The sequence below is a fragment of the Crotalus tigris genome, unplaced genomic scaffold (assembly GCF_016545835.1).
Source record: "Crotalus tigris isolate CLP2741 ecotype Arizona unplaced genomic scaffold, ASM1654583v1 scf7180000018941.1685476, whole genome shotgun sequence".
NCBI classification, from domain to species: domain Eukaryota; kingdom Metazoa; phylum Chordata; class Lepidosauria; order Squamata; family Viperidae; genus Crotalus; species Crotalus tigris.
Genome location: NW_024097285.1, coordinates 1306260 through 1320268, shown reverse-complemented (window position 1 = coordinate 1320268; position 14009 = coordinate 1306260). Strand labels below are relative to the sequence as shown.

At 45.7% G+C, this 14009-nt stretch overlaps 1 protein-coding gene across 4 annotated transcripts in view; it reads right to left on the bottom strand.

Moving 5' to 3' along the window:
• The window catches only part of PPM1B (protein phosphatase, Mg2+/Mn2+ dependent 1B), a 101507-nt gene that overhangs the window by 32383 nt on the left and 55115 nt on the right, over positions 1 to 14009 (bottom strand). The window lies entirely within an intron of this gene.

Here is a 14009-nt window from a genome sequence, read left to right as displayed (position 1 = left end):
CAAGACAAAGAATAATCCCAATACAAACACTAACGGTGACTTATGCAAGGGTAGGAAGAAAGTGACTGGCCCGTATGGAAGTGATGAATAAGATAATAGAGGCAACAGACTAGTAGATTTTGCTGAAAGACAATAACTTTATATCATGAACTAATTTTATAAGAAAAAAGCTAGCAGAAAATGGACATGGAAGAGTCCATCTGGGTACACAAGCAAAATCGACTGTATCATGTCAAGTGATAAAACTATATTCTGCAACTGTACTGTGCAATTCAATTGTTTTAACATTGGAAGTGACCAAGAGAATAGTATGAGCTAAAGTGAAGATAAACTGTGAAAAAGAACCTATGAAAATGATAAAGACATCACAAAAAACAAAAATAGAAGAGTATTAGGCTTTTAGAGGAGAACAGCGATTTTGAGATTAATCTCTCAAATTGCTTTGCTCTATTGCAAGATTTGGAAGAGATGAACCTTACGGACCAAAATGAACGAATAGTTAATCCTTGAATCTGCTACATCTATAGCACTGCCGGAAAAGGGGTGTTGGTCTTACCTGAACGCCTTTTCTCAGCTTGACGATGGAGAATCCACCAATGGGTTTTCTTCTTCTTCTGCCCGTAGACTAGTCATCCAATTTTGCTCCACCTCTCCTCCTGGGACCTCCCTTCCCCAGTCTCGATGAGGCGAAAGCTGTTTGGCTATGTTTTCTTGTGTTGACTCCATCCTCTCCCCTCACAGGACCTGACTGGCCTCAACTTCTAATCTATCTACCGATTGTGGATGCAGTGACCCTCCGACCTCTTGTGTGAGAATGGAAGGAGACAAACAGTGCTTCCAATTTATAAAAAGGTGCCGTTCACTTGATGTAATGCTTTAAAACTCTGCGAACATCTAAGGTGTGCCACTTGCACTCCAGTTCATGGGACGGTTCGGGACAAAAGTTTGGTAGCACCACCTCCTGTGCTCTGTGGAATAGGGAATTGACCTTTGGAACGAAAGAGGGGTCCAAACATAACACCACCCTGTCCATGTAGAAGGTACAAAGGTCCTCCCTCACTGACAGGGCTGCTAGTTCTGAGATGTGTCTTGCTGAGGTAACAACGACTAAGAAGGCGACCTAAAGGGTCAGGTACTGTAGGTCACAGGTCCGGACAGGCTCAAATGGTGGTAAGGTGATGGCCTGTAGGACCTTAGGTAGATCCCAGGAGGGATATTGGTGTACCATAGATGGCCTACTGTCTGGCTAGTTTCGGAGTTGTCGTAGGTAAGAATGGTTGATAGGGTGGCCACCTGTCTTCGAATTGTGTTGGGTGCTAACCCCCTATCCAGACCTCTCACTAGGTAGTCTAATATATCTGGGATAGAGACGTTGCATGGCTCTAGTTGTTGCCTGTTGCACCAACTGCAATAATTTTTCCAAGTGGAATCATAGATCCTGTTAGTTGTAGGCCTTTTAGAGGCCTGGAGAGTCTTAATGACTCTTTGTGAGAAGTTGTCTTTCTCTAGGAGACTCCACTCAAGTGCCAGGCGGTCAATTGGAGGCACTGGGGGTCTGGATGTAGCAGGGACCCCTGGTTGAGGGAGATTTGGTCACATGGAATCCTCCACGGTGGAGATGTAGATAGGTTTACAAGATCGGCAAACCACAGCCATCTTGGCCAGTGCGGTGCGATGAGTATCACCTCCGCTTGTTCCTGCAATATCTTCTTGATGGTTGCTTGTATCAGAGGAAGAGGTGGGAATGCATACAGCAGTCCTTTCGGCCAGTGGCCTCAGAGTGCATCCGCTCTCTCTGCTCTTGTTGTCGGAAAACGAGAGAGGAATCTCGGAAGCGAGTATTCTTTCGACTGGCAAACACTGGATGTCCAAATCTCTCTGCTGCCTTTCTGAAGAGAGCAGGATGCAGGCTCCACTCTGAGTGGTCTATCGTTGTCCTGCTCAGGAAGTCTGCCTGGCGATTGGCTTCTCCTGAGATGTGCTCAGCCTTGATAGAGGCTAGGTTGTTTTCTGCCCAGGTTCCCAGCGCTTGTGCTTTGGTCATGAGGGCCCTGGATCGCGTGCCTCCTTGTCGGTTGACATGCGCTTTGGCCGCCACGTTGTCCGTGAGTATGAGCACGTGTCGATGCGCCATTGTGCTGCGGAAGTGATGGAGGGCCAGGTGTATGGCTCTGAGTTCTAGCCAGTTTATGTTGTGCTTTAGGTCTTTCTTTGACCATTGACCCTGTGCTAGCTGTGATTGCAGGTGCGCTCCCCAGCCGAATAGGCTGGCATCCATTGTAAGGGTGACTCGGTTGGCTTCCCTGAACAAGTGTCCCTTCCCCATAGCTGGGGAGGACCACCACTGGAGCGACCTCAGGACCTTTGGTGGCACCTTCACTCTTGGTTTGAGGAGCCTATCCCCACTCTTTGAAACGGAAGTTAGGAACCACTGGAACTCTCTGGAGTGTAGCCTTGCCCAAGGTACGATTGCGAGGCATGACACCATCTTTCCTAGTAACTGTGAGAGTATAGCCAGCATTGAGGATCACTTCCTTCAGACGAGCCTGACCAGGGTTCGAATGCTGCATTGACGGTCCTGAGAGAGATGGACCGTGCATTTTTGCGTCTCTATGACCACTATCAGATGACAGTTTGAGGGAACGGTCTGACTCTTTTGAAAATTTACTGAGAACCCGTGGTCTTGAAGGGTTTTCAGAGTCAGTGCCAGGTCTGACTGTGCTGTCTGGACCGATGAGGATTGGATGAGAATGTCGTCCAGACAGCATTGGATACGCAGCGGGATTGTTCTCAAGTGCGTGGCGATTGTTGCCAATACCTTTATGAACACCCTGGGAGCTGAAGAAAGTCCAAAAGGTAGGGCCCTGTATTGGAAGTGTTGACCCGTGTGGTAGAATCTGAGAAACCTCCGGTGGTCCAGAAGTATGGGAATGTGAAGGTAGGCCTCCGTCAGATCTACAGATGTCAGAAGGTCCCTCTTCCTGATGCTTGCTAATATCAAGTGAAGAGTTTGCATTTTGAATTTTCTGTACTCCAAGTATCTGTTCAGACTCTTTAGGTCTAGTATTGCTCTCTCCCCCCCCAAACTCTTTGGGACTATGAATAGGATGGAACAGAATCCTTGTCCCCACTGATCTTTTTCTACCGGTTCTATAGTCTGAATGTCCAGGTGTTGGATGGCCTCCTTGGTGAGGTTCTTCTTGATCAGATCTTTTGGAGATGGGCAAGGAATGAAACGGTTCGGGGGTGTTGAGAGGAATTCTAGACATACGCCGAATCTGATGGTATTTAGGACCCAGAGGTCCGTGGCGGTGGCTTGCCATTTGTGAGCAAAAAGGGCTAGCCGGCCACCAATGGGGGAGCCCTGGGCTGTCACTTGGATCTGCGGTAGGGGCGCCTCCCGGCTCTTCAAAAGGGCCGCCTTGCTTGGACCTGTTGTCTGAACCTGTCCCTGTTATTGTTTTTCTCACCTTGGCGGTCCGATCTGGGCTGATAGGGACAGGAAAAGGCCCCCTGATCCTATCCTACATCAGGTCGGAAGGACGGTCTGCAGGAATAGGAGGGAGCTCTCCTGTCTGTCCTTTTTGTCAGGTGGGCCAGGATCTTGCGTTTGTCCTTATTTTCAATTAGATAAGGGTCAAGCGCCTCGCCAAAGAGCCGGCCGCCCTTATAGGGTGCCGCCACTAAATGCCACTTAGCCTTCATGTCAGCTTTCCAATGCTTGAGCCTCAGCAATCTGGTGCACCAGTATTGTACGCTATTGCTCTGGCAGAGAAATTGGTTGAGTGTAAGGAGGAATCCGACATGAGCTCCGCTGCCGCCACTAACCTTCTTAAATTCTGGTGAGTTTTCTCCTCCAGTGGGGGAATACTTGATTGGAGTTGGCGCAGCCAAAGAGATGTCCTGGCGAAAAAGGATGTAGTGATGCCTGCCTTGATTGTCCACGCCGAGGCCTGGTGTGTCCTGCGGAAGATGAGGTCCATCTTCTTGTCTTCTAATTTCAGGACCTCCGCTGCATCCCCAGCTATCAGGGGTGGAGAAAAGAGGGTTGCAATGGGTTCATCTATTGCCGGCACTTCTATTATCTCTGATAGTGCCGGATCTATGTTGAACATTTTCTTGTCTCCCTCCCCCCCGTTGGGAGAAAGGAACCCAGTGCCCTCATGTTGTTCTGAACAGAATCAAAGAAGAGAGGTGGACAGGGGACAAAGTGTTGGGTATAAGTGGGCTGTGAAAACACTTCGTTGTTTGTGACCTTACTAGTTGAGGGATTGGTGAAGGTCCCTTTCTAAGGAATCGGGGGCATCTCGATATCTGCAGTGCCGCTGGCCTTATGTAGCAGCGTCTTGAATAAGGACGGATTAAACCGGCCTACAAACAGAGGAGGATCTGGAGATACATCCTCTTCGTCGGGCAATCTCTGATCTGTCAGCTCATGATCCTCCGCAGGAGACCTCCTGCCTCTGGAGGACCTAGAGGAGGAAATAGAGTCTTGGTACACAGAGGCCTTTTCTTGAGAAAAGTGGGAGCCGCCACTAGAGGCCACAGACCTTGTTCTGGAACAATGGTGTCTTGAGGAGGCCATGGCCTGTGTGACAGCCTGACATATCAGGGATTGAAGGTGTTCTGAAGACATTGCTCCATGATTATCTGAGCGACAGGTGCCTGCTTCTGAACCCAAATCTCCAGGCCCCTAGCTTAGAGGAGAGCCGTTCCCCTGTTCTGTATCGGCCTCTGTTTCCAGAGGTTCCTGGCTGGGCTTCCTTGTGCCAAAAATTTCCTCCTCCCTGTAAATGGGTGGCTCTAATTCGTCTTCAGTGGAGTTTTGCCTTTCGGCTCGGAAGAATTGTTTCTCTAGAGCCTGGTGACGTTGCTTAGCCTCCCTATCCGCTGCTTTAGAAGGCCTTTTGGCAGATATTGCCTTGGCCTTGATCTTTCCAGGCACCTCCAGCTTGGATGATCTCTGTCTTTTACGAGCAGAAGGGCTGGTGGTGGCAGGTTCCTGCGCTGGTTGAACTGTGCTGCTATCTGCCATTCTTAACTGGAATAACTTTCAATTCCGGTCTGGTTCAGGGTAATTGTGAGCTGATGCATGTCTTGTTCTTTTCAATTATTACTATTATTATTAATATTATTTTATTTTTATTTTTATTTATTTATTATTATTCCTATGTGGATAGGAAGAAGGACTGAGCTTGGGTGGAGTTGAGGTTGTAATTGGCCGAACTCAATCTCTCTTGTGCGTCCCTCAGCTGGATTTTTTGGAGATTGCCCCCCCAAAAAAACTGTACTTGTATTCAGCCGAATACGGTCAGCGTGAGCTACAAAGAAGCCGCGGAGCTGCAGGGAAACTCTGGGAGGGAGCTGCGGAGTCTAACAGCCCTCCGCCGATCAACTAATCCCCGGCTTCAGTCAATGGAAAACAACAGGAGCCTTCGAGGTCTTTAGTTGATTTAGGGTAAGAGCTTTCGAGAGCTGTGATATTCCAGAAACATTTAAAAGGGGCGCCTGTGGATCAGCTGAGTTTGCGCACATCCTATTGTTCCCAAGCGGCTCTGGCTTCCGTATGATCCGCGGGAGGTTTAAATTGCCCGCTGATCAGCTGTGCTAATGGATTCCGAATTTGCTTCGGCTATCCTGGCTAGCCCTGTGGGAGGATTAGATTGGGGGCAGGAAAGGAGATTGTCTCTCCCTTTGTTCAGGGTCACACCTGGTGATCGGAAAATGGCATCCGGTTCCTTGTTTGTCCGGCGATCGGCTGGGCTCTGGCCAGCCTCATGGTTGAGCTGCGATCCGGCAGCAGAAAGAGCTCAAACGAGCAGCGTTTGTTCTTTGCAGCCCCCCCCCCCCCGGACTGACCAAAATATCAGAAATATACGACCTTAAAGACGACTCATTTCAGGAGTCAAGAATTCAGTCTAATCGGGCTCAAGACTAGTCAAGACTGGGGAAGGGAGGTCCCAGGAGGAGTGGCGGAGCAAAATTGGACAACTAGTCTATGGGCAGAAGACGAAGAAAACCCATTGGTGGATTCTCCACTCGTCATGCTAGAGAAACACTTGGTACAGTCAAAAATCTCTGATGAAACTACTGATTTAATGAAAAAATGACAGACAATGAAGAATACCGGAAGTTTCACTAATAAACTGGAATACATTGAATTTTGCAAAATCATAAGAAAATGAAGCCAAGAAGGAACACATCGGTTTAACATGAAGCTTGTGAAAAAGGCAACTGAAGAAAACAAAGGGTTTAATAGAGAAAAATGCAAGTTTATAATAAATATAGGAAAGAAGGTTTCTGTATTAAAACATGAAGATGGCTCTGTGTGTAGAACTAGCAGGAAATGTTAGAAATAATTGGAAAATTCTGTTCAGAGGGGCTCCGTCTTCCACGTTCGATTTGGCCCCACTGGGGACCCTAAAAAGGGTCAAAAGTCGCCCTGGAGAGGCAACAAAGGAGGAGACCCTCATCGATTGCAGAGGGATGGCACCTCTTCTGCTGGATCTGAGGAAACCCTCTAAACCGGCAGAGGAAAGACTGGCTACATTCATGTGGCCAGTCAGAAGCTGTTGAAAATGGAAGATAAGCACTAACTAGCAATTTTTGAGCAAAGTGGATGGAACTGGGTGAGACTTTATCCTCTTTTTATGACTTTAATACTACTGCCCAAAGAAAAGAAACCTCCCTGATGAGAGAAGGAAGTTTTGACCCGCTCCCTCAGGAAAAGAAAAGTGGTGAATTAATTGCTTTGGGAGAAAATAGAGAAAACTACAAGATCAATTTGGAATTAATACAGATATATAGCTTTGAAATTTGGGGAGTAAAAGTACCTTTGAGACTTTTTTTTAGAAAAGATATTTGAAAGTCTGTAAAATAGGTTTGGATTTGGAAAGCTAGAACAGGGCTTTTCAACCTTTTCACCCATTGTACCACTTTTAGGATATGGCAATATCCGAGTACCACCAGTCATCTAGCAAGGTTTCAAAAACTTGATGACCAAAAAAAAAAAGGAAAAAAGTGATAAAGTAGAGGCAGTCCTTGACTTATAAGAGTTTGCTTAGTGACTGTTCGAAGTTACAATGGCACTGAAAAAAGTGCCCCCCAAGCCACAGCCGAGCAAGACACCTGCCTGCCCACCCGGCGGTGCTCTTCTTCCTATCCAAGGTTTTCATTGTTGTGAGCATTTCAGTTGAGGATTGGCAGCAGGGGTTGGGATGAAGGGGTGTTTGGTTTTTATTCCCCCCATCTGCTGGGTGGTTGCAGCAGGTTTTGCTCACTTCACATGACCCTGGGACACTGTGACCGTCAAAAAATATGAATCACTTGCCAAGCATCTGAATGTAAATCACAAGACTCTGGAAATGCTGCAACATTCCAGCTGATTGGTGCTTCTTCAGAGCTCAGCAGAAGCACCAGGATCAGCGCAGAGCTCCAGCTGGAGCCTGGCACTGATCCTGGGGCTTTCACTGAGCCCTGACAGTCCCAAAGAAGTGTCAATCCTGGCGGTTCTGCTGAGCCCTGACAGCCCTGCAGCTCCAGCCATCTCTCGCTCAGGCTTGTGTGGTGCTGCCACTGGTTCAGCTCATTCCCCTCCCCCGCTACTTTTCTAGGATGCTCGAGCATCATCTGCCAGGTGTCAATGTACCACAGGTGGTACCCATACCACTGGTTGAAAATTCCTGAACTAGAAGATGGTGTCAATGACATCTAGTGGCAAATCACGGCACTACAATTTGCTATGCTTAAAGGAAACTTGGCTTGAAGCCCGGACTTAGATAAGATATTTTGTTGTTCCTGGAAACTTTTACTTTTGCAGACTGCAGCTGGGAAAAAGGGAAAAAAAACTCTTGGGCTGCTTATCTGTGTTTGAGACCCTATTGGACTATAAAGACTACATACAAAACAAAATGGGTGTTTCATACTTAGCCTCAAATGGTAAAAAAAACATCTTTAACACTTGTCTCCAAAGCCCCCAGCTTGATATACCAACAAGAAAATGTTAATGACTCTGAGAAAGAAATTCTTTCTATGTTGAAATCAATCAAGAGACAATTGTTTTATTTCATGGTGAGATTTAAAAAAATGCAAATGAGATAAAAGAACACTTTTCAACCTAAACTTACAAATCCAGACAATGACTACAAAGAAAGAACTAGTAACCCAGAAAACAGAAGGAAAATTAGAAGAAATGGTCTAAATATGGAGGACCTAAATAAGGAATTAACAAACAAAAGAAAAATTAGAAGATGCGGTGATAACACCAGAAATGGAAAAGACATCTTACTTGTCAACATCTCAGAACACATTTGAGGTTAAGGAAGAGTTGATCGAACGGATGATAAAGCTGAAATGCTGAATACTGACAAACAAGAAATGAAAAGAAAAACTGAAGGAGAAGAATGGAGGCTGTTTAATGAATATAAATGGGTTGAGCGTTCTTCCAAAAATACTTTAATCAAATTTTCTTCCTCATTCCAAACAATATATACAAAAACGGGGGACAAATTACTTGATGATTCAAATGCACTGACTTAGAAAGTTATTTGGCAAAGGAAGAAAGCTAGAGTAAGATTGAAGAAAATCAAGGTTTTGACCTATTAGATGGGATATTATACTATTAAATAGATGATTGAATATGGCTAAGAAAATAGATAACTAATAGAAATAAAAGTATTATTTTAATTAGAATAGGATTTGTAACTAGAATATTATACTTTGCTATGAGATGGGAAACACGAAAATTCTAAAAGGGTTTGAATAAGGGAATCTTTTGGTTACCCAAATATAATTTATTATGAGAAAATTATAAGTGATAGAGATATTTTGAACATTGATGGGAAATTAAAAAAAATTAAAAAGCAGGAAAAATAGGATATTGATTGAACAAATGGATTTTAAGTGCAAATGCAACTGAGATATGTTCTGGCTAGAAAAGATATTATAAACTGACACTATCAATAATATGTATAATACCAGAAAAATGCGATGAAGATGTCTATATTTAATTATATATATATTAACATAACAAGAATTGTATTTGCCCAGTGTGGAAAAATGCATGCCACCGGAAGAAGAGAGGATCAAGAACAACCTCCCCCTATGCCTGAAGAGAAGTTTTCAATCAGTGTGCAGGCTGTCATAGAATGGATTCCACTTGATAAAAAGCATCCACAAAAGAGACCGTATATGGATCGTATATATGTATACTAGGTCCCAAATTCATCCTATTACATTAAGATAAAGGGCCAACTTTGTTATGCTCACTAAATGCTGGATTAGAAATGAGGACACTATGCGTTCCCTTAAGCATATAGCTGTCCATCTTATGCATCATAAACCTGGGAGGGGGGTTTAAAATGATAATAGAAAGCATAATACTGTTGTAAAACACCTAGTGCCCCAACAAAATAATACAACCGTCACATCCAAAAATAACTTTCCAGTCATACATTTCCCCAACACTGGTCGGAAAAGCCAGGTCTTCAGGTCCTTTCAGAAGTCAAAGAGGTTCTGCTTGATGTCAGGGCAAAGGGTATTCCAAGGCAAAGGCTGCAATTAAGGCAGCATGCTGTACTTCTAGGGCCTGCTACATGGCAACATCTAAGGGATGAGACCTGGCATATAGTCACCTCATGATACCTGATAGAGTGGTTAGATATCCTCAGAGAAAGGCAACCCCATAAATAACATGGTCATTCAGGGCTTTAAAGGTAATCAACACCATGAATGGCACCCAGAAAAAAATGGAAATTGTGCAACATGGGCAAACCATAGGATATCCAGAGCTTCATGTACCGCTGCATTCTGGATCAGTTGTAAATTCTGGATGGGTCTTCCAAGGACAGCCCATGTAGAGTGCATTACAGTAATCCAACCAGGAAATGGCTAGGGCATGAGCAAGGTGTCCTAATTCAGTAATGGGTCAAAGTGAAACTAAGAGGAACATAGCTGCCAGCTGCTCCTCCACCTTGTTGCAGGAGCAACAAGTCCAGCAATACCCACAAACAGCACATCAGCTCTACCTGTGAGAGTGCAACTATAGATGATGATTCTTGAACATAAAGGGGGAACCAAAAACCCATAGCCATTCTGTCACGCTATGGTTAAGTCAAAGACAGTTCTTCTCCACCGAAATACTTATGATCTCCAGGAACTGAGACAACTCTGGGCAATGCTACTTAGTCAGCCAGGGGTAGCAGAAGATGTGCAACTGGATATCAGCAGCATACCGGTGATACCATACTCCATGGTGTCTGATAACCTCTCCTAGCAGTATCATGTTGATTTTAAAAAGGATGAAAAAAAAAGAGTTAAGTTTGGAGGCACTCCACAACATGGGGGGCCTTGGGCTTGCCATCTCCTACCACCACTAACACTAACTTAACTGCCACAGAAGGATAAGCACCACAAAAGGGGCGTTGTCTTACCTGAACGCCTTTTCTCAGCAGGATGGCTGTAGAGTCCAATGGATGGGTTCTATGACAGCCTTCCTGCCCGGCAGACTGGGTAAAAACTTTGGCCACACCCTTCCTCTGGGCGTGACCCCAGTTTTGACTCAGTCTCGAAGCCCAGTAGCAGTGCGAGAACCAGCTCTTAAAAAATTCAACCCAAAAAGACAAATTCTCTCCTTCCCTGGATTTCCTAAATTGGCAAACAGAGAATCAACCTAGTTTCTGGCTCGGGGCTCCGAGCCAATGCCAAATCGCCACTTCCCGGACGATCGTCGGAGGGGTGAGAGTATCCCCAAGGTCTAAGGTTTCTAGCAAGGGGATTCGGACCAGATCCCTTCCCGGACGGATCGTTGGAGTGGTGAGAGTATCCCCAGGGGCTAGGGCTTCTAGCAAGGGGATTCGGGCCGTTTATGCACGAGCGCTCGCCGGTCTCTGGAGTGCTAAACAGCTGATCGGCGGGGGTTTTACAGCCTGATCGGCCAACAGAGCCGCGGCGCCGCTCGCCCCATCAGCGGAGAGGCGCAAGCCTCTGAAGCCTAAAAGAGCTTAATCGGCCCTCCTTTCTTCCTACCGGCGCTACAGGGAGGATAGTTAAAGGCGCAGATCTCCCTTCACGGACAATCCTAGCGGGGACCCAGGGAGGGGATGCTGGCGTAAGGAGCTTCTCTGCTAAGCAAGTCAGCTCGGCAGTTTGAGATCCGCCATTTTGAGCCTCGTGGCTTCCCAGCAGTTGCTGGGGAGGCGTGGCTTCCTCCCGATCGCCATTGTTGACTGGTTTGGGTTAACCGCGAAATCTTTTTCGGTGCGCCTACCATCCGGAGCTTTTCCCTTGATTGCAAAGAGACAAAAATTGTAGAAATTGCTGACTGATATTACCTGCAATCCATTATAATAAAGAAGGGGAAAGAGAGGGAAAGAAAGACGAACTGCCTCATTTTTAATCGTGGTCTGTTTTCACAGCCACAGATTGGGGAAAAAGCTTACCAAACCTACAATTGTGATTCCATCAGGTCTGGACCCATCCATCGACCTTGGTGAAGGAGGTGAGGAGGAATAAATTCTAACTAACTGTTCATAGTGTGACCTTTAGTCACTGCCTTACAGGATCCTTCCTGTTCAAGGGAACCTGTCTGTCCGGCCATTGTTTGTCTGTGCAGAAGAGGACTTTGAGTCCCAATTATCTGCAACTGATCTGCGTACCTTATTTCCCCACTCCAGGTATTGCCTACTCGGGGTACCTGGCACAATGGCAGACAATGTCTCGTATTCAGCCATGCAGGTCCCTCAATTGTCCCCCCCACAACAACAACAAAAACGCAGATCCTCTGAGCCTGAGGTGGGGGGGAAGAAGAAGGCTAAAACAAAGCATCTAACTCAGAAGGGACAATCTAAAACAGCTGAGCGAGAGGCCTCGAGGAGACATTTGGCTCTAGAACGACAATTTGCCAGGGCACAGAGGTCCAATTCCAATGTGACAAGCATGGTTTCCCCTGTCCCATTGGTGGCACCCACGACAGAACCTACTGCCCAGGAACTTCTCAAAACCTGGTCTCCTCCTGGGGAAACTGAACAGTTGGATTCCTCCAATCCCTCTTCACCTGCATCTATACCTGACCATACTCCCACTGCAGCCGCGTCCAGTGACAGAGTACAGGGGGACATATGGTCGGCACAATTTCAGGCATTCATGCAGGATGCATTTTCCCAGTTCATGGCTTCCAGGGGACAAGGGGCCTTTCACACACCCCATAAGGGACGAATTAGGACCCCCCCTACTAACATTTCTGAGACTTCCTCTCAGATAGGAGAAGGGGACTCATTAGACCTGGACATGTCAAACATGCCCCTTTCGGAGGATGAGGGCACCGTGCCTGAGCAGACGGTGAGCTCTGGCCTCTTTGATCCAACGCTCAAGACACTCCTGTTAAAGGCAGTCTCTACGGTCAACTAAAACAAGCCCCTTTCAATTCCCAGAGACAGTCCAGAAACATACCAAGATCAGTGATATTGAATGCTGCTGAGAGATCCAGGAGGGCCAAGGAGGATGCATTGCTGCCTTCCCAAGCCCTCCAGAGACAAACCACTTGCATGACCAATGCTGTCTCAGTGCCGTAACCTTGCCTGATCCTTGCTGGAAAAGGTTCTGCTATTTCAGATAATTTGTGGCCTCTAAAGTTGTGCATCCACTATCTTTTTAACAACCTTCCCTAAAAGGATAGGCTGGGAATTGGGCAAAAGCTGTCTTAACAGAATTGAATCCAAGACCTCTTAAGAAGTGTGTGACCACTGCCTCCTTCAAGGAAGGTGCCTCCACTCTGTCAATGAGGCTTTAATCACATGAACCCAACTGCATACTATTTCCAGGGGCCCTTAATCAACCAGGATGATTCTACTATCCATTTCCTTAGGAGTAACTAGCTCAGATTCTTCCCATATAGTAGAGCTCAGAAATGCCAACACCACTTCCATAGGACTTCCCAGCCAATAGCTAACTCTATGCAAAGTTGAGTATCTTTATTTGACAGATGCCAAGAACATTCTTCAAAGCAGCCAAACATGGGCTACCCCAGTCCCTTCTTACCCAGAAGAGATTTGGTCATCCTAAACAGAATCATCAACTGATTATCTGCCGACACAGTAAGAGCAGAGAAGTAAACTCACTTCATTGCTCTTATTGCCACAAGGTGAGTCCTAATAAAGGCTATCACCTGTGGTCTTGCTCTTCATCTTTTGCCAACAAGTTTCTAAGCGTCCCTTGTGTTGTTTGATCTCCCACAACTCTTTGGTAAGCCACGGTGCTCTCTGGGATTCACAAGCAGAGAGTCTAGACAGGGACAATCCAATTCCAAGGCCCTCATTTTATGCTCATTCCAAACTTGGACCACAATTGACCAAATTCTGATCCAGAGCTTCTGGAAAATCCCCACGCTCCTTGAATTTAACAGGTCCATCAATTGCCAAGGATGGGCCAACTGCAGTGGTGGAGGGGTGTGGACACAGAGAATTCCAGAACCAAATGGCCAACCACTTCTGGCTATTGGCAAAAAACTTCAAAATGGTCTCCATGCAGTTATTGGGTTCACAAAACATCATTATTAACCTGAAAATTCTCCCCAAACAACTGGCATTTCTAATGTTGACTTCAAGTTTAGTAGATACACAATAATTCTATAATTTATCACATTCTGCAGCTGATATTATTAGGTTTTAACAAAAGTTTCTTATATTTGTCAGCTAACTATTCACATTTCCTGCTGTTCAGAAATAATTTTTCTCTGCTATTATATAAGAAACTATTCCCATCAGCAATGAACTAGCAATATAACTTAAATAAGTTTAAAATTTTGCAAGATAAGAAATTTTGTTCTGCTGAACAAACAGCAAGCTTTTAGACAAACTACTGCATCAGCATCTACTCTAGGTTGCTCTGAGTCATGTGATCCAGGTGCACCTTCATGGTATTCTGTTTCCTGTTCCCTTCCTATGCTCGTCCATTTATGTTTCAAGCTGCCTCAACTATTCTAAGAAAATAATCTAAGAGGGAAAAAAAGTTAA